We start from the raw sequence: 24,303 nt of genomic DNA on the forward strand, positions 1-24,303 counted from the left end.
AGATTGCATTGAACTGGAGCTTGAAGCTGCCATCTGGCGTCTTTGGGCACTGGATAAACAGGCAAAGTCCAGGCTGGGGTGATTGATCCTGACTATCAAGGGGGAGCTGGGTTGCTACTACACAGGATTAAGGAGGGAGAATGCAAGAGATCTTTTGGGGTACCTTGTAGTACACCCATAGCCTCTGGTTAAAGTCAATGGAAAATGATAATAACCCAATTTAGACTGGTAGTGGCCCAGACCTCGCACAAAGGTTTGGGTCATTCTACCAGTCAAGGAATTATGACCAACTAAGGTGCTCGCCGAAGGCAGAAGAAATATGGAATAAATAGTGAATGATGCTAGTTATTAATACTTGCTGTGACCTCGTGACCTGTTGTAGAACAAAGACTGTAACAGTTATAAGTATTTCTTCCTTATTTTGATGTGAATATATTATAAATATTAACCAAAATCTTGTAGTCTCTTCTCTCAACCCTTTATCGTCTAATTTAAGATGTGCTCATAATAGATAACTTTATATGTAAGTATCTAAGTTATAAGATGTCAAAAAGGGAGTATGAATGAATCAGCTAGGAAAAGAATGTACGTTATCCAAAGACAAAAAAGGCACTCTGGTGTTGTTCTGGGGGAGAAAGTCAGCGTGGCTTGGGCCGTGTGGGGGATATTGCGTGGTGTTCCGCAGAAGCGTGATTTTGTTGCTGTCTTTATTTGGAGATTAAGCATAGTTTAAGGCACTGTGTACGGGTGCCAAGTCGAAAATGGATGGACTGTGGGGTCTTTGTAATGTTTCTACTTGCCCAGGCCAAATTATATTTCCCAGAATTACCTCTCCTGTTTGTTTCTGATTAGAATGGCCCACAAGACTGGAGATTCTCGTGGAGATTTAGAGGATAGAAATGAGGCAGCAGCCAACGTTAGCTCAAATGTGCTGTCATTTATCTGCCGGCTCAGCTCATGAGCAGCTGGGCTTACAACAGTCTGCCTTCCCTTGGACCCTCCTGGAGCTTCTCTGCCTCTTGGGCCAGAGATGAGTGTGCTTAGGTCTGTGATGAAGACCGAACTGGCATGAGTTTTGTTCCACGGACTGTCCTCATGGACTCCAGCTCTCGTTCTTCTTATTTTTGAGAGAGAGCGCGAGCAGGGGAGGGGCAGAGAGAGGAGGAAAGGGGATCCGAAGTGGGCTCTGCACCGACAGCAGAGAGCCTGAGCCTGACGGCGGGGCTCAAACTCATGAACCACGAGCTCGTGACCTGAACTGAAGTCAGATGCTTAACCGACTGAGCCACCCAGGCGCCCCAGGTTGCTGTTGTTCTTTCTCTAGTTAGAGAAAGAACTTTATGTCCATTGTCCCTTCCTGACCGCTTGCCCTGTGGACTTCAGTCCCCAGCATCACATTTTGAAGGCACCAGCCTCAGGAAGACTGCCTACCCAGCTCCCACGCTGCAGTGTGTAGTCGAATCCCTACACACACACACACACACACGCACACACGCACACACATGCACACACATGCACACACACACATGTACACACGTGCACATGCATGCACACACATGTGCGTGTGCACAGTTCCGCTTCTCTGATTGAACCTGACTGATACCATAAATTAGATTCAATTATTTCTTAATGGATTCAAAGTAGCCCCACAACTGGAACCTGAATATTTGATAAAGGCTCTCTGTTCTGTACAACTTAATCAGCTGCAGAACCCTTGGGTCACATCTTTCCTTCATTGTTGGTATCAGCTGTTGCTGAGAAATTTGAAGCCACCTTGACTTTGTATTTTTTACCTTTATAAACAGGTAATTTTATACCTGGATGCTGGACACTTGTTTAATCTTACAAAATGGTAACTTCAGATGGTACATTGATGTGTATAGTCTTGAATTAATTTTGCCTGATATTTAGTGAGCTTTTTGGTTCGTAGGTTTAGATCACCAGTTGAGCAATGTTTTCCACTGCATATTTGAATATTGTTTCAAGCTCTTTTTCCCACTTTTCTGTGCTTGTTTTTATTCCAGGGACTTTGTTTTTTTCTTTAAAAAATTTTTTTTATGTTTTATTTTTGAAAGAAAGACAGAGTGCAGATGGGGGTGGGGCAGAGAGGGAGGGAGACACAGGATCCAGAGCAGGCTCCAGGCTCTGAGCTGTCAGCACAGAGCCACCTAGTCGCCCCATAGGTGCTTTTAATCAAGACTGCCATCAGCAGGTGGTAGCCAATGCTATGGCAGTAATCATTTCGCAGCTTACAAATGTATTAAATCAATACATTGTACACCTGAAACTCACACAATCTGTCAGTGATAGCTCAAAAAAAGCTGGGAAAATCAAGGCTGCATCAACATCAGTACTTCGGTTTTCGGTAAAATTTGGTCAATTTTTGACGTTTCTGAAGCACTTTTATTTTCTGTAATTATCTTTCTCCTTATTTCCCCCATTATGCCAGCTGCTGTTTCCCCTTCTTACTGATGTCTTCTCGTCTGCTTCTTCATTTCCTGTTTCGTGGATTTGTGTCTGCTCTAATGTCCTTGAGAGGGAGCAGTGCGCAAACCTCTTCTAGTACAAACCTTCCAAAGAATGTTCCGGATTGCTTCTCGGCCTTTTGGCTGAGATCAAGTGTAGTATCTGTTCTAATCAGTTTAATATCTTACACGTCCTGTATCCAAAGAAGGTTCCTCATCTGTCTTTTGTATCTCATGTTAATTTCCTCCATTTTAGTTGACGTTCGGTTTCTCATGTTTGTGTGTTTGCTTTTTGTTTATGTGTACATATCTCTGAATGAGGATAGTTATGGGAATCCTCCAATTCCTGATCCAGTTCATCTGGTTATTTTTTAGATTGTTCACTTAGTTCTTGTTCCAGAATATTTGGTGTTGTGGATGCACATGGTCTATTTAGTCTTCCAGTTGCCTGAGGGAGGTGGAGCTGGGATGTTAGGCAGTAATTATTGGGAACATCTTCCCTGTGGCCAACTAATGGCAGATAACACTCGGATTTTGTTGCATTTCCTGCTTTAGGACAGACCAACCATTTTGCTAAGAAGTAAAGTCAAGAGAGAGCTAGGGACTTATTTGATGGGCATTTTAGTTATCTATTGCTACATAATAAATTACCCATAAACTCTGTGACTTAGGACATTTATTATCTGATAGTTTGTGGGGGTCAAGAACCTGGGCATGGCTTACTGGGTCCTCTATGTGAGGGTCCCTCACTAGACTGCCATGAAGGTGTTGGCTAGGGCTGCAGTGGGTGGTCTCGGGACTCCAGTGGGGAAGGACCAGCTTCCAAGCTCACTCATGAGGTTGCCGGTGAGATTCAGTTCCTCACAGGACTGAGGGCGTCCCGCAGCTACTTGCCATGTGAACCTCTCCACAGAGCAGCTCACCTTGTGGCAGCCTGCGTCATCAGAGCAAGCAAGAGAAGAGTCAGAGTTCAGGCAAGATCAAGGTCACCGTCTTATAACTAATTTCAGAAGTGCTGTCTTATCTCCTTGACCTATTCTGTTCTTTAGGAGCAAGTCAATAACCCAGCCCACGCTCAAGCAGAGGAGATTATGCAAGGGCGTGAATGCCAGGAGGTGGACCATCATTGGAACCATTTAGAAGCCAGCTACCATGGTGGTAGCTGTCTTTCCTCACTTCACATCTCTTCTCATCAGGGGCAGGGTCTGTGGAGAAGGCATGGTGACGTGTGGCCTTTTGGGCTCTCCTCACTCCCCACACATGGGGGAAGAATAGGCTCACCAGGGTGTTTCACGTCTCTCCTGGCACCTGCCCGACTTGTAGTCCTTCTTACAAGTGCGAGGAGTGTTAGTGCGACCCTGAAGAATTGCATCCACCCACTTTGCACCATGTTTCATTCCTGCCTTGAAAGGGGGAGCTTAGGTGCCTGGGTGGCCCAGTCGGTTAAGCGTCTGACTTCGGCTCAGGTCATGATCTCACAGCTCGTGAGTTCGAGCCCCGCATTGGGCTCTATGCTAACAGCTCAGGGCCTGGAGCCTGCTCTTCAGATTCTGTGTCTCCCTCTCTCCTGCCCCTCCTCTGATCCCTGTCTCTCTCTCTCTCTCTCAAAAATAACTAAACATTTTAAAAAATTAAAAAATTAAAAAAAAGAAAGAAAAGGCGAGCTTGTCTCAAACCTGCTCATCCTCTGGCAATTTGGTCCAGATTTGCAACATATCACATTCACTGCATATCATAGTCGTTGAGCGTTTATTATATACAAGATGCTTTGTATGGATTTGCACATCGTAATCCCCCAGGCTTCTGGAGTACAGTAATTGTTGCCATTTTAAAGAACAGAAGCGGAAGGCTTGGCGAGATCGCATAACTTGGCCACGGTTCCACAGCTATGAGCGGCAAATCCGGGGTGTTAAGGGTGTAACCAGCATATAAAGTTTCAGAGACTGTCAAGCAAACTCATTGTTTGGGGTTTGGTTTCACAGAGAGGGTTCTTTAAGTTCATCCAAATTCATTTTGCGTACTTGATTCATTAGTGATTACAATGTTGGATTCAGATTCCCCCCTTTCCTGCCAAGCACTATCCTAGGCAGTTTTCCCCTTTCTGTTCTCCTGAGATAAAGATTTAATTATGTCCAGTTTACAGATGAAGAAACTGAGACCCAGAGGTCACACAGCCCACGAGGGGCAGAGTCAGGAAACCAACTCCTTGTACTTCCCGCAATCGTTTTCTCCTTGTTTGGCTCTTTTGTCCATTTAATGCCTTTTCTCACTTTGGGCTCATCACTCAAACATGATCCTCTGATGGCTTTCCCACAGCCTTATGTTCAAATCCACAGGCCTTTTTTAAGTGTATTTATTTTGAAAGAGAGAGAATGTGTGTGACATGTGCACACAAGCAGGGAGGGACAGAGAGAGAGAGAGAGAGAGAGAGAGAGAGAGATTCCAAGCAGGCTCCACACTGACACCACAGAGCCTGACTCAGGGTTCGAGCCCATGAACCGTGAGATCATGACCTGAGCCAAAAATCGAGAGTTGGACACAGCCAACGGAGCCACCCAGGTGCCCTTCTTGGGCTTTATTATTTAAGTTTTTCCTTTTCTTTTCTTCATCGAGATGTAATCGAAACCTAACATCGTGTACATTTCAGGTGCACAGCATGCTGCTTTGCTACATTTATCTATTGCGCTGTGCCTATCGGCACAATGTTAGCTAACACCCGCATCACATAATTATAATTTGTGTGTGTGTAGTGAAAACAGTTAAGATCTAGTTTCTTAGCAACTTTGAACTTTTTAATACGGTTGATTATCATCAGTGTGCAGTGCATTAGATCCCCCAAACCTGTTTACCCCACTCTTATGTTTTAACTTCACCAATAGAGTGAACCCAGGAAATGCTAGGCCCTCACCCTCAACCCAAAAAAGGCAGGACCCCAGGTCTGCAGAGCTCTGTCTTTATCCCTGACCTCGGTGTGGCTCTCAGGCTGCTGTGAACCCTCCAGGGCTTGTGACTAAGAAGCCTTGTTTTGTTAAAGTTCCCTGATGGCTGTTGTGAGGGGAATCTTGCAGTTTGGCAGCAAGGTTGGCCCCAGCACGGGGACAGGAGGCTCATGGCAGTAAGAGGGGCCCAGGCGAGTGCCCCAAGGCCTTCCTCGCTGGTAGCATCGCAGGCTGATGAGACCGACACAAAAACAGATACCCATCAAATGACTCACCCTTCCTTACTGGGGGGATGAAGGGAGGGCAAGAGGCCAAGAGTCTTAAGGGAAGACTTAAAACCAAAAACAAGGAAGAGACATTTCTCTCCACCCCAACATCCAACACTGGGCTGGTCCTGTGCCCTTCTTGCCAGAATAGCTCCACCACCCCTCCCCCCCACCCCCCAACCTGGCTAATTTCTTACTTTTCAGGTCTCAGCATAAACAGGACACCCTCCCAGAACCTTCTGTGATCCCCCAGACTAAGTTAGGAGCCCCCTCCCTCGCTCTCCTAGCACTCTGCCCGTCCTCTTGTGATTATGTCCTTGTGTCCCTGGCATGGAGCAGGCCTTTAGCACTCTGCATGTCCGGCTGACTGGCCTTCCAGGCGGGGAACGGAGGAAGAGTATGACAGACCCCCTCTGGATTGTGGGGTGTCCCGAGCTGCATTCTTGGCCGACTGGAGCTTGCTCTATTACAGCTTTCTACCTGCCTCATTTGCTTTGGCTGGAATTTCAACATTCAGTGGTGACACCCACTTTTTGCCTCATCTGTTCATGAAAATTTGCCACCTTTCCTCCTTCCACAAAGTCGGTCTCCTTATTTGTGCCGCTGCCTTTCCAACTCTGTGGGCAGATGAAGTTCACTGCAGCAGAGTCCTTGAGAACAGTATCTTCAAGGACAGCAAGAAGGAGGGCATTTCTCACAAGGCACTGTGCTGTCACCTTAGGGCTCACTGTTGCAAGGCTGGACTTCATGGACGTTGTATCTATGCAGTGATGTAGATAATCCAGCTTGTTGTAGGTTGAGTGTGCCAGAACTAAGAGCCTTTTCTATCTTAAAATGGGTTTGTCTTATATCTTAGAGCACTTAAACTACCTGGATGGGTCCTCTCTGACTTCACCTTCACGTCCCATTTTATTTACGAGGAAATCAGTTTAAAAAGAGTAAGCATGAGGGGCGCCTGGGTGGCTCAGTAAGTTAAGCATCTGACTTCAGCTCAGGTCATGATCTCACGGTTCAAGGGTTCAAGCCCTGCATCGGGCTCTGTGCTGACAGCTCAGAGCCTGGAGCCTGCTTCGGATTCTGTGTCTCCTTCTCTCTCTGCCCCTCCCCTGTCTCTCAAAAATGAATAAATGTTAAAAAAAATTTTTTTTAAAGAAAAATTAAGTATGAGCTCTTCCAATTTTGATCCCTATGGAAATTTAATTTTGATATGTTTTTAAACATGATGTGTTTATATTTTATGCCCTGCCCTTTTTTCATTTAATAGTATTGCACAGAAGGCTTTCCAGGTACTGGGGCTTCCAGATTGGTGAACAGACACAGGTGCTGGGAGGGTGACAGACTCAGAGAAGACATGAAAGTTCCATGCCCCTCCCCCCACACCCTCCTCTCCCCCCATACCCTTCCATTTGGCTGTGGAGTTATATCCTTCACAATAAACCAGTAATAGTAAATAGAACAACCACAACCATTTTCCAGTTTTTGTGTGATTTTTATAGTTCCCATTTTCTTGGCTCCTGGTAATCCATGAAATTGATTTATAATGGTCTGTGTCATTCATCCATTGTTAGCTTCTCTTTACATTTAACTGCCACAAGCATTCTTTACGGCAAGCTAATATTTTGAAATATTAATCCCTGTGATTTTCTTCTCTGTCTTACTGAGTGTACGATCCCTCACCGAATCATCCACGGAGATCTAAAACGCCTGGAGAGGAGCACCTGAGTGGCTCAATCCATTAAGCGTCTGACTCTTGATCTTGGCTCAGGTCATGATGTCAAGGTTTGTGGGATCGAGCCCCACGTTGGGATTCTCTCTCCCTCACTCTCTGCCCCCTCCCTCACCTGCTTGCTCTCTCTCTCTCTCAAAATAAATAAACTTAAAAAAAAAATACAATGCCTGGAGGAGGATCAGAGCCATTAAAACAGAATGCAAATGGGGCACCTGGCTGGCTCAATCGGTAGAGCATGCAAGGCTTCATCTCAGGGTCTTGAGCTTGAGCCCCATGTTGGCTAGAGAGGTTACTTTAAAAAAAAGAAAAAGATAAAAAAGAAACATTGAGAAGCAATAGCTTTTGATTTGCAAGAGAAAAGAAAGGGTATTTGAGAATCAAAAAGATCCTGCAAGGAAAGGGCAGAGAACTTACGCCTTAATAACAGATGGTGTCAGCGTTCAAAAAAGCTGAACCCTAATTAGAGGATAGATCTAGAATGGTAACTGAGGACAGTAATGTCATAGCAATAGGGAACTGAATTCAAATTCGGTTTGTGTAGAGGTCTGAAATAGAATTATAAATCTGGGGTCGGTGGTGTATAAATGGCCTGTATAAATTTATACAATTTGTCCAATATCGATTCTCTTGTCGTCTAATTGAGACACAATGGATGTAACAGTGTGTAAGTTTAAGTTTATGCAACATGTTGGCTTGCTACATTTATACACTTGCAATATGATGACTGTAGTAGCATTAGCTAACACCTCTATCACGTCCCATAATTCTTTCTTTCTTGTGGTTAGAGCAATTAAGATCTAGTCGCTTAGCAACTTTGAAGCTTGTAATTCAGTATTGCTGACTGTAATCACTATGCCGTGCGTTGAATCTCCAGAACTTACTTATTTACTAGTGGTACCCCTGGTAACTACCATTCTACTCTCCGTTTTGATGAGTTCAGCTTTTTAAAATTCCACATACAAGCGGTATCATACGGTATTTCTCTTTCTCTGTCTGACTTACCTCACTTACCGTGATTGCCCTCAAAGTCCATCCGTGTTGCTGCAAATGGCTGGATTTCCTTCTTTCTCGTGGCTGAATAATATTCCGTTGTAGACATATATAAATTCTCTTCGTTCTATCAGAGTCTTAAATTGGTTCAGAGTGCAATGGGCCTAGTTAAAGATACCTTCCCTGACTTTCTGGCTGCTAGGATTGGCCAGCCCTGCCCGATGACAGGTAAGCAGAAGTGGGTGGATAGACTTCCGGGAAACTATACAAAGGGATAGATGAGATTCGGGTGCACGTTGGTCTTCCCCCATCTGCGTGTAATGTAAACTTGCCAGAGGCAGAGCATCCGTCTTGTTATAGAAGGCAAAGAGAGCATGCACATGCAAGCTACCTGTGAGGATGGTGAAGGGCAGAAGAGGGTCCCTGGAACAACGATGGCACGGGAGAGCTGCCTGCCAGTCCTAGATCACGTACTTTCAGTCTTACTAGAAAAAGAAGCCCCCATTTGGTTAAACTAGTATAGTCCCTTCTTCTGTTACACGGACTCCAGTGCCACCCTGATGTTGATGGCAGCTGAGCCCAAGAGCCTTCATGAGGTTGCCGGGGAGAGTCGAGACTGTGAGGCGAGAGGGGTCCTGGGAAGAATCCCGCGGGAACTTGTAACACTCAACAGCCAGGCAGAGGAGGCCGACTTGCAGGAGAGGTTGGAGAAGTAGAAACCTGAAACCAGCGTTTGGGAAGCAGTGCTCAGAATCTAAGTGTCTGCAAGACCAGGAAGCAGAAAGGTTAAAGGAACCGTCTCGTAGCCAGATTACCTGAATTCAGCCTGGGCTCAGGTCACTGCTATCCAGGTGACCTGTGCCTCAACCTCCTCATTTGTAAAATGGGGATAATAATAAGGTTATTGGGGCACCTGGCTGCCTCAGTCAGTGGAGGATGCGACTCTTGATCTTGGAGTTGTGAGTTCGAGCCCCGTGGTTGGTGCAGAGATTACTTTAAAAAAATAAAATCTTTAAAAATAACAATAATCAGGTTAATCATTCTGCAGAAGCAGGAAGGTGTTTTTGTTTGCTTTTTTTTTTGTTTTGTTTTGTTTTGTTTTGTTTTGTTTTTTGTAAAGACCAAACCCTTGGGAAACCTGCAAATGGTGTTATCCTCTGTGGAATTATCAGACATTAGTCATCAGACAGGCCTAATGAAAGACAGTTTCCTCTAGGGTGTTGCAAAGGGTCCCTCCTCTGAGTCTGGCTGGCTCATCCTGTAGTTAGTGCACTGACCAAGAGTTTTCCATTCAAACAAGCATTTAGAAGCATTTGTTGGACCCCTTCCATGTGCACGGACTGTGTCGGACGACGGTGGGATACAAAGATGAATACAGTATGGTGGGTGCGCGTGTGCGTGGGTGGGGAGATCTCTCTGGGGCACCAACAGCAGCTGCTACCTTTTTTCTGCTGGGCTTGAACCAGGACGGATGTGACCCTGAAGAGACATCTCAGGACACCTGAAGACGAAGCTAACTTGGCACAAGGCAGAGCCAAGAGATGGAGAGAAATGCAGTCACAAGGCAATGACGTGTCGGAGCCCCGAATCAAATAACACCCGAAGGGAGAAGTATTCTCCAACTTTTCATTTATGGAATCCAATGAACTGCTTAAGCCATTTGAGTTAGCTTTCCCTTCACTTGCAAGTGAAGCAGCTCTAAACGCTGCAAGTGATGTCTAATTAATACTTGCCTCCTGCCTTAAAATTCACTGCTTTATTCACAGTTGTGAATGCTTAATTAAGCGAACTGTTGACATTGCATAGCTAGCTGGGTTCAGAAACTGGGGCGAATCTTGCATACCATTTTTGTTTTTGTTTTTTTTTTTACAAAACTATGTTATGGAAAATTTCAAATAAATACAGAAGCAGAGACAATCGTATAATGAACCACCGTGTCCCCATCGCTCTGTTCGGACAATGATCAACTCATGAGCAAACTTATTTTACCTATTCTACCTTCCACCCCCCAAAATGGATTATTTTTAAAGCATATCCCATGCTTCATTTTATCTGATCAGTGTGCTCAGGTCACAGGACTGCATTATATCTGCCAAGGAGCAGACAGCAGAGACCTAGCCCCTTTGGGGGGCTTTAGCAGTCCTTTAGCAGAGGACTCCCCTTGACGCTGGTGGGTCAAGGTGGTGACTTTCCATCACAAGGGGTCTTAACAGTGATGCAGAAGACAGACGGAGGGACGAGGGAAAGCTTTGGGACAGGAAGGAGTAAATTGAGCCCTAAGAGATGGCCAGAATATAGGTACCTAGAGAGACTAGATTTATTTTATTCCTAATAAAACAATAAGTGTAATAGTAAGAAAAATTAGAAAATAAGGAAATGTGGGAAAAGTAGTCAAAGTCTCAACCAAAAAAGGCATTGGGCTTGGTTTCCAGTTTTTGGTGGGTTTTGTTTCTTTTTTCCTCTCTCTCCATAGGTTAGTTGTAACTGTGCTGCAAATCTACATCCCTGTATTTTTATTAAACAGGATAAGCAGTTTTCTTTGTTACTGTGGACTCTTTGTAAACATAATTTTTAACAGATGCATAAGAGTTCATTAAGAACGTATTCCATAGTTTATATGATCAATCCCCCACACTTTGGCATTCTAATTCCATTTTTTTGTGTATGTAATTATAAATAACCATATGATGAATATTGTTTTGCTTAAAACTTAGACTTATTTAATTATTACTATGGACTACCCAAAGCAAAATTACTGGTAAAAGAGTATGACTATTGGGGCGCCTGGGTGGCTCAGTCAGTTAAGCACCTGACTCTTGGTTTCAGCTCAGGTGATGATCTCAAGGTTCATGAGTTCCAAAAGCACAGAGCCTGCCTGAGATTCTCTCTCTCTCTCTCTCTCTCTCTCTCTCTCTGCCCCTCCCCTGCTCATGCTCACTCTCTCTCTCTCAAAATAAATAAACTTAAAAAGGAGTGTGACTATTATGAAGAGTGGGGCATTTATTTTTTAATTTTTTAAAGTTTATTTATTTTTGAGAGAAGGGGGAGGGGCAGAAAAAGAGGGAGAGAGAGAATCCCAAAAAGACTGTGCTGTTAGCATGGAACCTGATGCAGAGCTCAAACTCACAAACCCGTAAGCTCGTGACCGGAGCTGAAGCCAAGAGTCAGACACTTAACCAGCCGAGCCACCCAGGCACCCCAAGAGTGAGGCATTTCTTTTTTTTTTTTTTAATTTTTTTTTAACGTTTTATTTATTTTTGAGACAGAGAGAGACAGAGCATGAACGGGGGAGGGGCAGAGAGAGGGAGTCACAGAATCAGAAGCAGGCTCCAGGCTCTGAGCCATCAGCCCAGAGCCCGACGCGGGGCTCAAACTCACAGACCGCGAGATGGTGACCTGAGCCAAAGTCGGACGCCCAACCGACTGAGCCACCCAGGCGCCCCAAGAGTGAGGCATTTCTAATACTGATTTTACATCATCTTGTATTGTTATACAGTAACCTCAAGAGGTGTTTCAATTTTTTCAAGATAAATTGATAGAAACTGATGAATTTTAAGAATATAAGCCCTAGAGTATATGACAGAAATAGGATTTATAACTGGGCACACGACCTTCTAGAATAAAGGACTACATTTCCCACTGTTCCTTGTAGCTCAGTGTGATCATGTGACTAAGTTTTAGCCAATGGGCTATAAGCAGAAGCGTTCCCCACCCCTGATAGTGGCTGGAAACCTTCCTCATTATGTTTCTTTTGCCCGTGTTTTTCCCTTCCTTTCTTTCATTTACTAGAAAGTGGATGCCACCATTTGGGGTAATAGGCACAAGGACCAAAGCACAGGCATGGTGGGGAGAGAAACTGGAAGAAGCCAGGATTCCTGAGAACTCTGAATAGAGTCACCATTCCACTTTTCCACACTTCCCTCTCTTCGTGGGAAAGAAAGTTCTATCTTAAGCCCCTGGTGGTTTGGGTTTTCTACCTCGGGTAGCCAAACCTAATTCTAGGACAGTGTAGTTTTAGAAACTAGGAATGGCATTGCCACACTCTTTTTCGTAAGCCCAGAGAAGTTGAGAATTACTGCCATGGGAAGCATTTCAGATGTATTTTGAGATCATATCATTAGGCTCAGCTTCTTAAGTATTCCTGATCCTACCACGAAAGAAAATCTAGCATCAGCAGCAGGTAATTCCTTTTCTTTTTTCTTTTTTTTTTTCTTTTTTAATATATGAAATTTACTGTCAAATTGGTTTCCATACAACACCCAGTGCTCATCCCAAAAGGTGCCCTCCTCAATACCCATCACCCACCCTGCCCTCCCTCCCACCCCCCATCAGCCCTCAGTTTGTTCTCAGTTTTTAACAGTCTCTTATGCTTTGGCTCTCTCCCACTCTAACCTCTTTTTTTTTTTTTTTTTTTCTTTCCTTCCCCTTCCCCATGGGTTTCTGTTACGTTTCTCAGGATCCACATAAGAGTGAAACCATATGGTATCTGTCTTTCTCTGTATGGCTTATTTCACTTAGCATCACACTCTCCAGTTCCATCCACGTTGCTACAAAAGGCCATATTTCATTTTTTCTCATTGCCACGTAGTATTCCATTGTGTATATGAGCCACAATTTCTTTATCCATTCATCAATTGATGGACATTTAGGCTCTTTCCATAATTTGGCTATTGTTGAGAGTGCTGCTATAAACATTGGGGTACAAGTGCCCCTATGCATCAGTACTCCTGTATCCCTTGGATAAATTCCTAGCAGTGCTATTGCTGGGTCATAGGGTAGGTCTATTTTTAATTTTCTGAGGAACCTCCACACTGCTTTCCAGAGCGGCTGCACCAATTTGCATTCCCACCAACAGTGCAAGAGGGTTCCCGTTTCTCCACATCCTCTCCAGCATCTATAGTCTCCTGATTTCTTCATTTTGGCCACTCTGACTGGTGTGAGGTGATATCTGAGTGTGGTTTTGATTTGTATTTCCCTGATAAGGAGCGACGTTGAACATCTTTTCATGTGCCTGTTGGCCATCCGGATGTCTTCTTTAGAGAAGTGTCTATTCATGTTTTCTGCCCATTTCTTCACTGGGTTATTTGTTTTTCGGGTGTGGAGTTTGATGAGCTCTTTATAGATTTTGGATACTAGCCCTTTGTCCGATGTGTCATTTGCAAATATCTTTTCCCATTCCGTTGGTTGCCTTTTAGTTTTGTTGGTTGTTTCCTTTGCTGTGCGGAAGCTTTTTATCTTCATAAGGTCCCAGTAATTCACTTTTGCTTTTAATTCCCTTGCCTTTGGGGATGTGCCGAGTAAGAGATTGCTACGGCTGAGGTCAGAGAGGTCTTTTCCTGCTTTCTCCTCTAAGGTTTTGATGGTTTCCTGTCTCACATTCAGGTCCTTTATCCATTTTGAGTTTATTTTTGTGAATGGTGTGAGAAAGTGGTCTAGTTTCAACCTTCTGCATGTTGCTGTCCAGTTCTCCCAGCACCATTTGTTAAAGAGACTGTCTTTTTTCCATTGGATGTTCTTTCCCAGCAGCAGGTAATTCCAAGTTAAACTCTAAGATTCATGACATCCAACTTCTCATATGTATGGTTGCCTCAAGTGTAAAGGAAAAGAAAGGACTTGGGGCAGGGTAATCTCCCAGTTTATCTTGTTTCCAGAGATTGCCATCCACACTCCAAGAACTATTAAAAGGCCCCAACCAAAAATAAAGGAGCATTTGGCATCTCTGTGGGAACACATTTAAGTCTGCTCCTAGAAGAATAACCTGCTTTAATTTGCTAAAAACCTCAAGGCAAGCCATGTTTTCATCTGGGCTGGGAAAAGGAAACCACTGAGAAAATAGTTTAAAATAAAAAGACCAATCTAAAAAAGAAGCAAGATGCCAAGTCCAAAGAAGGTTGTGTTAGAATGTACTTTGGTTACAGTAAATCAAGCCTGGTGAAAACACACACACTATGGGACTCCAATCTACAATACGTTAGGATTGAGGAATCAGGGGTTTTGTTCCTCAAAAAAGGTGATTATTGGGGTGTCTGGCTGGCTCGGTCAGTAGAGCATCTGACTCTTGATCTCGGGGTCGTGAATTCGAGCCCCACGTTGAGGGTAGAGATTACTTTTTTAAAAAGTTATCTGTGGGCATGGCGAAGGGAGTGCAATATTTTCTGTGATGTTTAGAGCAATCCTCATGATTGCTCTTTTCTGCCAAAGTTAGAATTGGTCGGCAGTGAAAATCAGGGTCAGACTCAACAGCAAAGAGCTGCACCCAGGTGATTCTCTCCAGGATTAAGTAGTAACATCGGGTTAGCTTAATTTGATGTCCTCTGGCATACAGAATTCTCTTTTCCAGTCTCCCTGCTCACTGTCCCCCCTATACCAAGCCATGTGCGATTGGTCGGGCTGGTTTCTGCAAGGTTCCCTCTTCCCACCCTAACTTGCTATGGACCGAAACTTCAGGTATGTGCACAGTCATCTCTCGAGCCAAAGAGAGGCCATGCAGTCTGTGATTTGCACATGGCAGCGTGTGAACCTCACCAGCCATCCCCCTGCCCGTCTGCACACCTCTGGACTACTCCAATCTGTTGCCGCTCATCTGGGGAAAGCAAACAAAGTTAAGTGTTATTTTAGGCAAAGCCTAACAGAGGCAGCAAATCTCTCTCAAAAGAAATCATGCAGCACATCTCAAAATCAATATGATTAAAAAGAAACATGCAACCCCCTCGGCCATTCTCTTGTAATGATAAGACCCCTGCCTTCAGCAGGTCAAATTATCCATTTATGTATGGACTTAAGGAGGTTTCCGATATTATAAGTCTTTTCCAGACTAGATATTTCACCTCTAGGATAAAGGAGAACCTGGCAATGAAATCTATACTCTCTTGGGGGGAGGGGGAGGGTGTGGAATACCCACATTTAATCAGTGATGGGTTTTAACATTATATTCCAGTGTGTTCCACCAGGGTAACAGCTCATTATTACCTTGTACTTTTTATTTTATTTTATTTATTATTTATTTTTAGTTATTTATTTATTTTTGCACTCAGTCGTTTTATTGTTCACATCTACAAACTTGAAGGGAAAAAAAGGTCCAGTTTCATTTAAAAATGTCCTGATGAAGCAGTAAAAATTACTAATTTTTGTTAAGCATCACCCCTGAATTATACATATTTTTCACATACTGTGTGAAGACATAATATATAAAGAACATCTTCTGCATACTAAATTATAACGGCTCGCTTGACAAAAGGCACTTGTGTAGTTATTTTAATTGCAACCTCAACTAGCCACTCTTTTTCTTGAACATGCTTTATTGTAGTGGAAAAAAAATTATTGACAAATTATGATGATTCAGACTTGGGTACTCGGTAGACATTTTCTTAAAGTGAACCAAAATGAGCCTGCTGCTCAAGAAACACAACTTCCAGTGTTTGTTGCCAGGGATAACATTTTAGATTTCAAGAGAAAATTGGAATTTTAGGAAACTTACAGAGATCACCATAAACTTGAAAAGTTCCTAATACATACAGAAAAGACGAACTGTGTCAGCATTGAGGAAATGTGCATAATGTGCGAACCAACATTTTTCAAATGTTAATGTGAGTTACAAAATCATGCATGGGTAATAGAACCATTCCTAGTGAAATATAAACCAATGGGGCTTTGCAACTGACAATGAAGAAAAATTACTTGTCAAGTTTTGGTGTAATAGCAAAGGAGAATATTATATGAAAAGATGTTTAAATATACCTTCTTTTGCCAACGGCATATCTTTGGAAGGCTGGATTGTTTTTTTTTTCCTGTGTGCCTTGACTGAGACAACATATTGTAATAAATTAAATCCAGAAACAGGTATGAAAGTCTAGCTGCCTTTGATTAAGCCAGATATTAATAAAATTTACAATAATGTAAAATCATGCCAATCTTCACACTATTTGTTTTGGAAAATATAGTTGTTTTTCACAAAGCAAGTCATCTATTCTAATGTAATAAGTTTGTTATAGTTATTTTTTAGCTGGACTGAATAAAATTTTTAAATAGTTACTAGTTTTTGTTTTAAAATAATATATAGCTATAAATGTAACCCCTCCAAGACAAAAGCTTTACAGGTTAATCAGTAACTTTTCAGAATGTAAAGGATCCTGAGACCAAAAACTTTGGGGACCACTGAGTGATATATGTAAATTTGGGGGTCATTGGCTTGAAGGTTTCATTTGACATTGTAGAAGTGAGTGGTATTATGTTTTTGAGCGAGATAATATGGAACAAAAACTGGGGCTTCAAAAAGGAAAACTGGCCTAGGATTTCGAGGAATGAGTGAAAGAAGAAAAAAGTCAGCCATAGAGGATGTAAGGAAATCAATGCCATCAGTTTTAGGGGCTGAAGTACCCAAGAGAGTGTGAGCCTTGGAAGGAAGCTCCTGCATTTGGTTAGGGTCTATGAAGACCTTGAGCCATTTCAGTGGACCAGTACAGCCTTTAACTTGAACCATTCCGTTATCTCTCTCTGCCCGCCTGAATCCTCCTCTACTCCCTGTTGGAATTTACAGACCATCACCAGCAAAAATCCCTCTATCCTCAACCTTCATCTCTGAGTGGAACTTGACATTCTTGTTCTCACTAAACCTTAGTACATCTTCCCTTACAGTCTCTGCAGATACAGATTGTGGTTTTGGAGAGTTGGAGGTGAAGGGCAAGAGTGTTGTTTTGTGTTTTTTTTTAATTTGTTTTATTTTTAATTTTTTAAAATTTACATCCAAATTAGTTAGCATATAGTGCAACAGTGGTTTCAGGAGTAGATTCCTCAGTGCCCCTTACCCATTTAGCCCATCCCCCCTCCCACCTTGTGCTTTTTAAAAGCCACCTGCCTGTTGCCACAGCACCAGAAAGGTTGCCTTTGTTCCTTGCTCACTTTCCCTTTAAGAGTTGTTAGCATTTCAGCTGGTAAAGTTCCAAGTGCCCTCTGGACTAATTGGCACGATGTGAGAATTTTCCAATTTGAAAGAGAAAGGGCCTGTTCTCCAGGGAAGGCTCTTCAAGGTAATTGCTCTCTGAGAGATTCCTGCCACCACCTTTGGCAGCCTTCACCAGAGACAAATCCCTCTTGCTGTTAGGGGGAGCTGGAAACCCACAGATGGAAAAACAGGCGCTCAGGACAAACTTGCCGAGACCTTTGAAACCAGTGACCTTTCAAAAGGAAGGAAGTGGGGAAGAGGCCAGTGCAGGCAAAGGCGGATGAGCCCCCCCTCCCCCCCTCCCAACACAGGCACAGCAGCTCAGGCTAGACTGCCCTTGTCCTTCTTTTTCTAAAGTGCTTCAGCGAGGGCAGGGGGCTGTAGGGGGACCTCATGGACTAACCAGGATTCCAAGCAGGGAGAGAACAACACTTACTTGGAACAAATACTTTCACAAACCACAGGGGCTGGAGGGAGGACCCAAAGGAGGTCTGTATGAGAAAAGATAGTGGTTGAGGCCCCTGTCTGGCTCGGTCTGGTAGAGCATGTGACTTTTGATCTTGGGGTCCTGAGTTCGAGCCCCGCACTGGGTGCAGAGCTTAATAAATAAAACAAACAAACAAACAAATAAATAATAAATAAAGATAGTGGCCAACCCAAACAAGGCTCCAAGAAGAATGTGTGTGTGTGTGTGTCCGGGGGGTCAGTGGGGAAAGTGAGAAGAAAAGACAGAGCTACGATCTGCCACCCCAGAGGGCAAGGGGAATGTGTGGGGAAAAGGCCGAGAGGGGGATGACTGTTTTGGGTGGTAAACAATAACGGTGTTGGACACAGAGGTAGGAAAGCCCCGGCTGGGGCCGCGGCACTTTTGTTTCACTGCGTGTTCACATCACAATCTTGGGAAATGGCAGAAAGGAGATAACAGTCGAGGGTATCGGGAGGGGTGGAGAAGTGGAGTCTCGAAGCCGAGCTAAGGGGCACCCCCAAGGTGAGATCGCCAGCTAGATGTGGATTCAGCACTGCCTGACTCCAAAGCTCCTGTCTTAATTGTCTGGATGGCTGTGTCCCTCCTCCCGGGACGGGGCTTTGGAGCTGTTGAAGCTAGTGCCTAAAAGCTGCTGGCCTCTGTTTCTGTAGAAAGAGTGTAGCATGGGCCATATACAGGTGTGTTTTGGAGCCAGATTCTCTGGGTTTGACTTCTAGCACAGGTATTTTCCAGACCTTGGACAAGTTATTCTGATTCTCTGTACTTCAATCTCCTCATCTGCAAAAGCAAGAAAATAATGGTGCCTTCTTTATCAGGCTATCATGGGGAGGAAATGAGATTATGCACATAAACATTTTAGCCCAATGCAGTAAGTATCAGTTGTTATTTTCATTACTTTCTAACAACACGGAACCATGCCATGAATAGCCCTGAAGCTCAGCAATGCTGATGCTGTCTTTTTTTTTAATATTAAAAAAAAAATTATATTAAAAAAATTTTTTTTTTAATTTTAAATCGGGTCCGTGCTCGATGTGGGGCTCAAACTCATGACCCTGAGATCAAGAGTTCCATGCTCTACTGACTGAGCCAGCCAGGCGCTCCCTGATGCTATCCTTTTATCTTTCTGATCCACAGAAAGAATTCAGGTTCTGGAGTCAAACAGATTTGGTTCGAATCCCAGCTCTGCCCCTCCAGCCGGGTCACTCTGGTCACCTGACTTAACCTTCCGGCAAAAGAGGTGAAAAACACCTCCCCTGCCCTGCAGGGTTTTTGGGAGAATGAACTACCGTGGAAAGTGCCGGGCCGCGTCCTGTGCGCATCTGGTCCGATGGCGGAATGATCCAGCAGTTCCCTGGCCCCACGCTGCTTTACTACACACACATTCTGAACAGCTCCGGGGTCCCCTGGACTTTTCAGACTTTTCCCACGTTTGGTTAAGTTTGGCTGGAGTTACGCTTGCTTGGTGGTAATTGTTCCCTCTGCGTTGTCTGGGCACGCAGTTAGCCTTAGCTCTCGCTGGGCAGGCCGGCTGAAACAGGACGGGGTGGGTTCAGCCACACGGGCTGTCTGTCTCGAGAACTGCCGGGAAACCACACGGACACAGATGGAAGACACGAAGGCAAACACGTCTGTTGTGAGCCCTACGTTTCTCTTGTTGCTCCAGCTTCACCTTCGTGCCCATGTTGGCTGCTCCTGCCCTGCTTCCGGGGACCTCCCTGGGGGCTTCTGTCACTGCATGCTGCCGTCTGTAATGTTTACTCCTCACGGGGTGCCCAGCCCCGTAACAGCCCCTCTAGAAGGCTTGATCTCCCTCGGGGTGTTCATGGGGACCATGACGTTCTGCTTGGCTGTGGGGAGAGGGAACCACAGAAAGCTGGAGGGCTTGGGCCCATATGTATCTCTCTATACATGGTCAGCGATGCATTAACGTTGCCCTAGAAGAATGTATCTAAAGGCTAATGGTGGCTTTCTCTCAATGTGGGATAACATAGTTTTATCCTTGTTAAAATCTGTACTTTATAATCTTTCTTACAATGAAAAGGTATGGCTTTTGCAAGAGGAGGGAAATGACTGCTCAAGGTGAGATTGATATCCTTAGCTAGAAAATTCATCTGGCAGATATTTACAACGTCTGGGTCATGGCCAGCACCAGGCGTGGCACTGGATGACCAAAAGGGAGAAGAAAGACTCGTGTTCTCAAAGAAACTGCAACAGACTGGGGAAAGCCTTCAAGAAACAAATAAATATGTCATGACAAATTGAGATGTATGTGACAAAAGAAATGACCTGGCTGGGGTGCCTGGGTGGCTCAGTCGGTTAAGTGTCAGACTTTGTTTGGGGCAGGTCATGATCTCGTGGTTTGTGGGTTCGAGCTCCGCATCGAGCTCTGTGCTGACAGCTCAGAGTCTGGAACCTGCTTCGGATTCTGTGTCTCCCTCTCTCTCTGCCCCTCCCCCGCTCTCTCTCTGTCTCTGTCTCTCTCTCTCAAAAATAAAAAAAAATTTTTTTTTAATTTTTTTAAAATTAAAATAAAGAGATGACCTGGCTGCTATGGTTAACTTTAAAGGGAAGAGGCTATGCGCGATGGAACCTACTTTAGAAGGCGGCTAACAGGCGGCGTGTAGGCCCAGACTTGAAGGAGGAAAAAGAACTCGCGATACAAAGACCAGGTGGCAGGCAGTTCCAGATGCAGGAAGTGCCTGCGGGATGGGCCTGCGGCAAGAGCAAGCTTGGCACTCGAGGGCGTTTGGGGAGTGGGGGTGGTATCGTGGAGGGCCAGGGGCCGGCCGGCTCATTCCAGATGCTGAGTCTCAGCGAGGATTTTGGTCTTTACTCTAAGGGCAAGAGGAAGCCAGTTAGGAGGTTCTTGAAAGAGAAGAGGCCAGAGTGGCACCAATGGAGTTCAAGAGGTGTGTGGGTTTAGGGCATTTTGAAGGGAAAACAAGTAGACAAAACAGGCTGTTGGATCAGAGGTGGGACTAGCGGGAGGGAGGTGCCATGGGTGGCTTCCCATTTTCTGGCTTGGAATCATCTACCGGAGTGAGGCAGACCGTGGGAGGAACGGGTTTGGGCATGTGAATTTCAGACGCCTGGGTTTATTAAAAGGGTGGCATTCAGAGGTGACTCAGCCCTGTGATGTGATGAAGTCCAATGCAAACAAGAGAAACAATTCACCAAATTGCTTTGGCATAGCTTAACAGCTTTATAAAGGTTTCGTTCCCTATTTATAGAACGGTTAGGGATCTTAAAGAGTCATGTATAATTTTCAATTGTACTTTATTTCATTTTATGGGCGACAGTATGTGCTATGGGGGCATTTGGGAGTTTGGGGTTTCATAAGGATAATGGGTATAATCCTTGGTAGTTTGGGGTTTCATAAGGATAATGGGTATAATCCTCATGAATGCCAAAGGTCTTCTTAGCTCTACTAGACAATATACTGGACTGATTTCCAGGACAACTTTATAGACAAGGTGAAGTGGCTGATTAATGTGTAGTCTGTGGATAGACCAGAGTTCTTTATCTAGCACTCGGTAGGTGCTACACATTCTGTTACACACTCTATAAATCTCCTGTGAGCCTTCCATTATTTATCATCCGTTTTACATACATGTGAGAAGAAAAAGCTCAGGTGAAGTAACTTGCCCAGGGTCACAGAGCAAGTAAGGGGCGGAGTCTGTATTGTACCCAGATCTGAACTGACCAGAAGGGTTGGCCTTCTCTGAGGCAGGTATCGTCCTTGGTTCCAGAATGGGTGGAAGTAGAGGCTGAGATGTGGTCGAGAATGAGAGAGGTTTACCGGGGAGGGAAGCCCAGAGATGGACGAGACCCAGGGCAGACCGGCGAAAGTCTCTGCCAGCCCAACATGGAGTTCTGAAGGAGAGACAGTCCATTCAGGAGGTCCTGCCTTGGGCAGAGGTGGGTGGGCCCTTGTACCACTACTTCAGCTCACCTGTTGGCTGGAAAAGAGCACTCCAGGAAGAGCATGATCCCAGCTTGAACACTGGGCTGGCCCCTCAAGGCTGTCGGTTAACTGCTCTCCTTGCCTCTGGGCATTTAAGATCATGTAAGATGTCCGTCACCTGCTCTAAAAATTGCCAGCGCTCCTTTCATCCAAGAGAAGGCTGTGTGTTATCTATTGCCGTGTAACCAACCGTGTATGTGTGTTATCTACTGCTGTGTAACAAATTGCCCCCAAATGGAGCCACTTAAAACTGCAGGCATTTGTTATTTTATAGCTTCTCTGGGTCAGGAGTCGACACATGGCTCGGCTGGGAGCCTCTGGCTGACGGTCTTTTGTGAGGTTGCAGTTAAGCTGTGGCTGGGGTCACAGTCTCATCTGAAGGCTCAACTGGAAGGGAAATATGCTTCTGAGCTCACTTGCATGGTTGTTGGCAGGCCTTGGGTCCTCGTCGCCTGTTCCTAGGCCTTTCCACAGGACTACCTCATGACATGATGGCTGACTTCCCTCAAGGTAAGCAACCTACGAGGCAGTGAGAAATAGGAACCAAGGCAGATCTACTTTTTATGATCTACTCTTGGAAGTGACATCCCATCACCTCTATCACATTCTATTTGTTAGAACTGAGTTAGTAAACCCAGGCCATACTCAAAGGACATATCAGAAGGCAGTGATCACTAGTGACCATTTCAGAGGCTGCCTACCATAGGCAGGCGCATATTCAAATAAACAACACTAATGAAGGGTGTCTGGCTGGCTCAGCTGGTAGAACATATGACTCTTGAGCTCAGGGTCATGAGTTCTAAGCCCCACATTGGGCATAGAGCTTACTTAAACAACAACAACAGGGGCGCCTGGGTGGCTCAGTCGGTTAAGCGTCCGACTTTGGCTCAGGTCACAATCTCGCGGTCCATGAGTTCGAGCCCCGCGTCGGGCTCTGTGCTGACTGCTCAGAGCCTGGAGCCTGTTTCAGATTCTGTGTCTCCCTCTCTGACCCTCCCTTGTTCATGCTCTGTCTCTCTCTGTCTCAAAAATAAATAAACGTTAAAAAAATTAAACAACAACAACAACAACAATACACTAGGGGCACCTGGGTGGCTCAGTTAGTTAAGTGTCTAACTCAATTTCTGCCCAGGTCATGGTCTCACAGTTTGTGGGATCGAGCCCCGCATTGGGCTCCATGCCAACAGCAGGAGGCCTGCGTGGGATTCTCTATTCTTTCTCTCCCTCTCTCTCTGCCCCTCCCCCATTTCCTCTGTGTCTCTCAAAATAAATAACCATTTTTAAAAAACCACCGATGACAATATAATGATTTCACCCACCATGTGTTGAACATTTGCTATGAATCAGAGGTGGAATGAAGGCTTCACGCATATCACCTCATCCTTACTCCTTCATTCACTCTGGGTCCATCAGCTAGCAGGCACTGAGCTGCTGAGAACAGAAAGACAAATGAAGTATACTTCCTGCTGTTAAGGTGCTCATGTCCAGAGGTACAATTTGATTCAATTTTACAAAGGAGGAAAAGAGGGGTCACACAGTAAGTGGCCGAGCTAGGAGGCCAAAGCTGGTCAATGTGACATCAAGGCCATTAACTTCTGTGAAGGTGCCACACCCCTGAATCCACAATCTTGGAAACATGGCTAGTCTCGGAACAATCGTGACGAAGAAATAAGCCCCCAGAATACATACAGTATTATTCCACTTGTATGAAGTTCAAACACAGGAACTTGCTTCAGGGAGTACAATAGCAGCCACACTGAATAGAATAGCAAATACTGATTTCCACAAATCAGGACAGTGGCCATCCCTGAAGGGAGGAGGGGAATGTGATGAGGGCTGGGTACCCAAGGGGCTTCTGGGGCACTGAGTACTCTTCTGGACCTGGTGGTGGTAACCTGGCTCTCCAATTTATGACACATGAAACTACACATGTGTTCTGTCTACTCCTCTGTGTGTATGACGTATGTCACAATAAGTAAAATTACAGTGAAAACAATTGCGTCCCGAGGGATGTTATCGGCCAGGAGGGGGCACCTGTGAGGGCAGGTAAAGAGCTCTCTCTTTCAGAGACGCAAGCTCTTTTTTGCTTTCCACAAATGTCCCGCACAGGTGCACCTGCAGGCTGGCGCACCGTTATGGTAACGTGCATGATACCCGGAATAAATTCTGAGGAGGACGGCGCTTGGTGAGATCATCCAGCCATTTGATGGAACGTGCCTGAGCATTCCTAGAAGAACGAGGCCCCGTTCACGTTGTAACAATGGCCACTTGGAGCTTTCCACAGCAAAGAGCAACTCTGTACAAAGTGTGAGGGAAAACTCACTCCCAGGGTACCTCAGAATAATTAGGCTTTAGTTTATTCTCTGTCTGAGCCTGTCAGAAAAGCAGAGGGGGTTGCCTGGCCGGCTAAGTCAGAAGAGCATACAACTCTTGATCTCGGGGTTGTGAGTTCAAGTCGCATGTTGGGTGTAGAGATGGGTAAGTAGATAGATAGATGATAGATAGATAGACAGATAGATACT

At 44.8% G+C, this 24,303-nt stretch overlaps 1 long non-coding RNA gene and 1 pseudogene across 1 annotated transcript; both read left to right on the forward strand.

Annotated features, from left to right (window-relative positions):
* Window positions 1-2,589: 2,589 nt before the first annotated feature.
* Window positions 2,590-2,701, forward strand: LOC131498673 (U2 spliceosomal RNA; annotated as a pseudogene).
* Window positions 2,702-11,677: 8,976 nt separating this feature from the next.
* On the forward strand, window positions 11,678-16,420 carry LOC131498339 (uncharacterized). The gene is made up of 2 exons (XR_009255391.1): window positions 11,678-12,569; window positions 13,919-16,420. It is a non-coding gene; the product is annotated as an uncharacterized LOC131498339 (long non-coding RNA).
* The last annotated feature ends 7,883 nt before the right edge of the window (window positions 16,421-24,303 follow it).

Source organism: Neofelis nebulosa, chromosome 16, assembly GCF_028018385.1.
Source record: "Neofelis nebulosa isolate mNeoNeb1 chromosome 16, mNeoNeb1.pri, whole genome shotgun sequence".
NCBI lineage: Eukaryota > Metazoa > Chordata > Mammalia > Carnivora > Felidae > Neofelis > Neofelis nebulosa.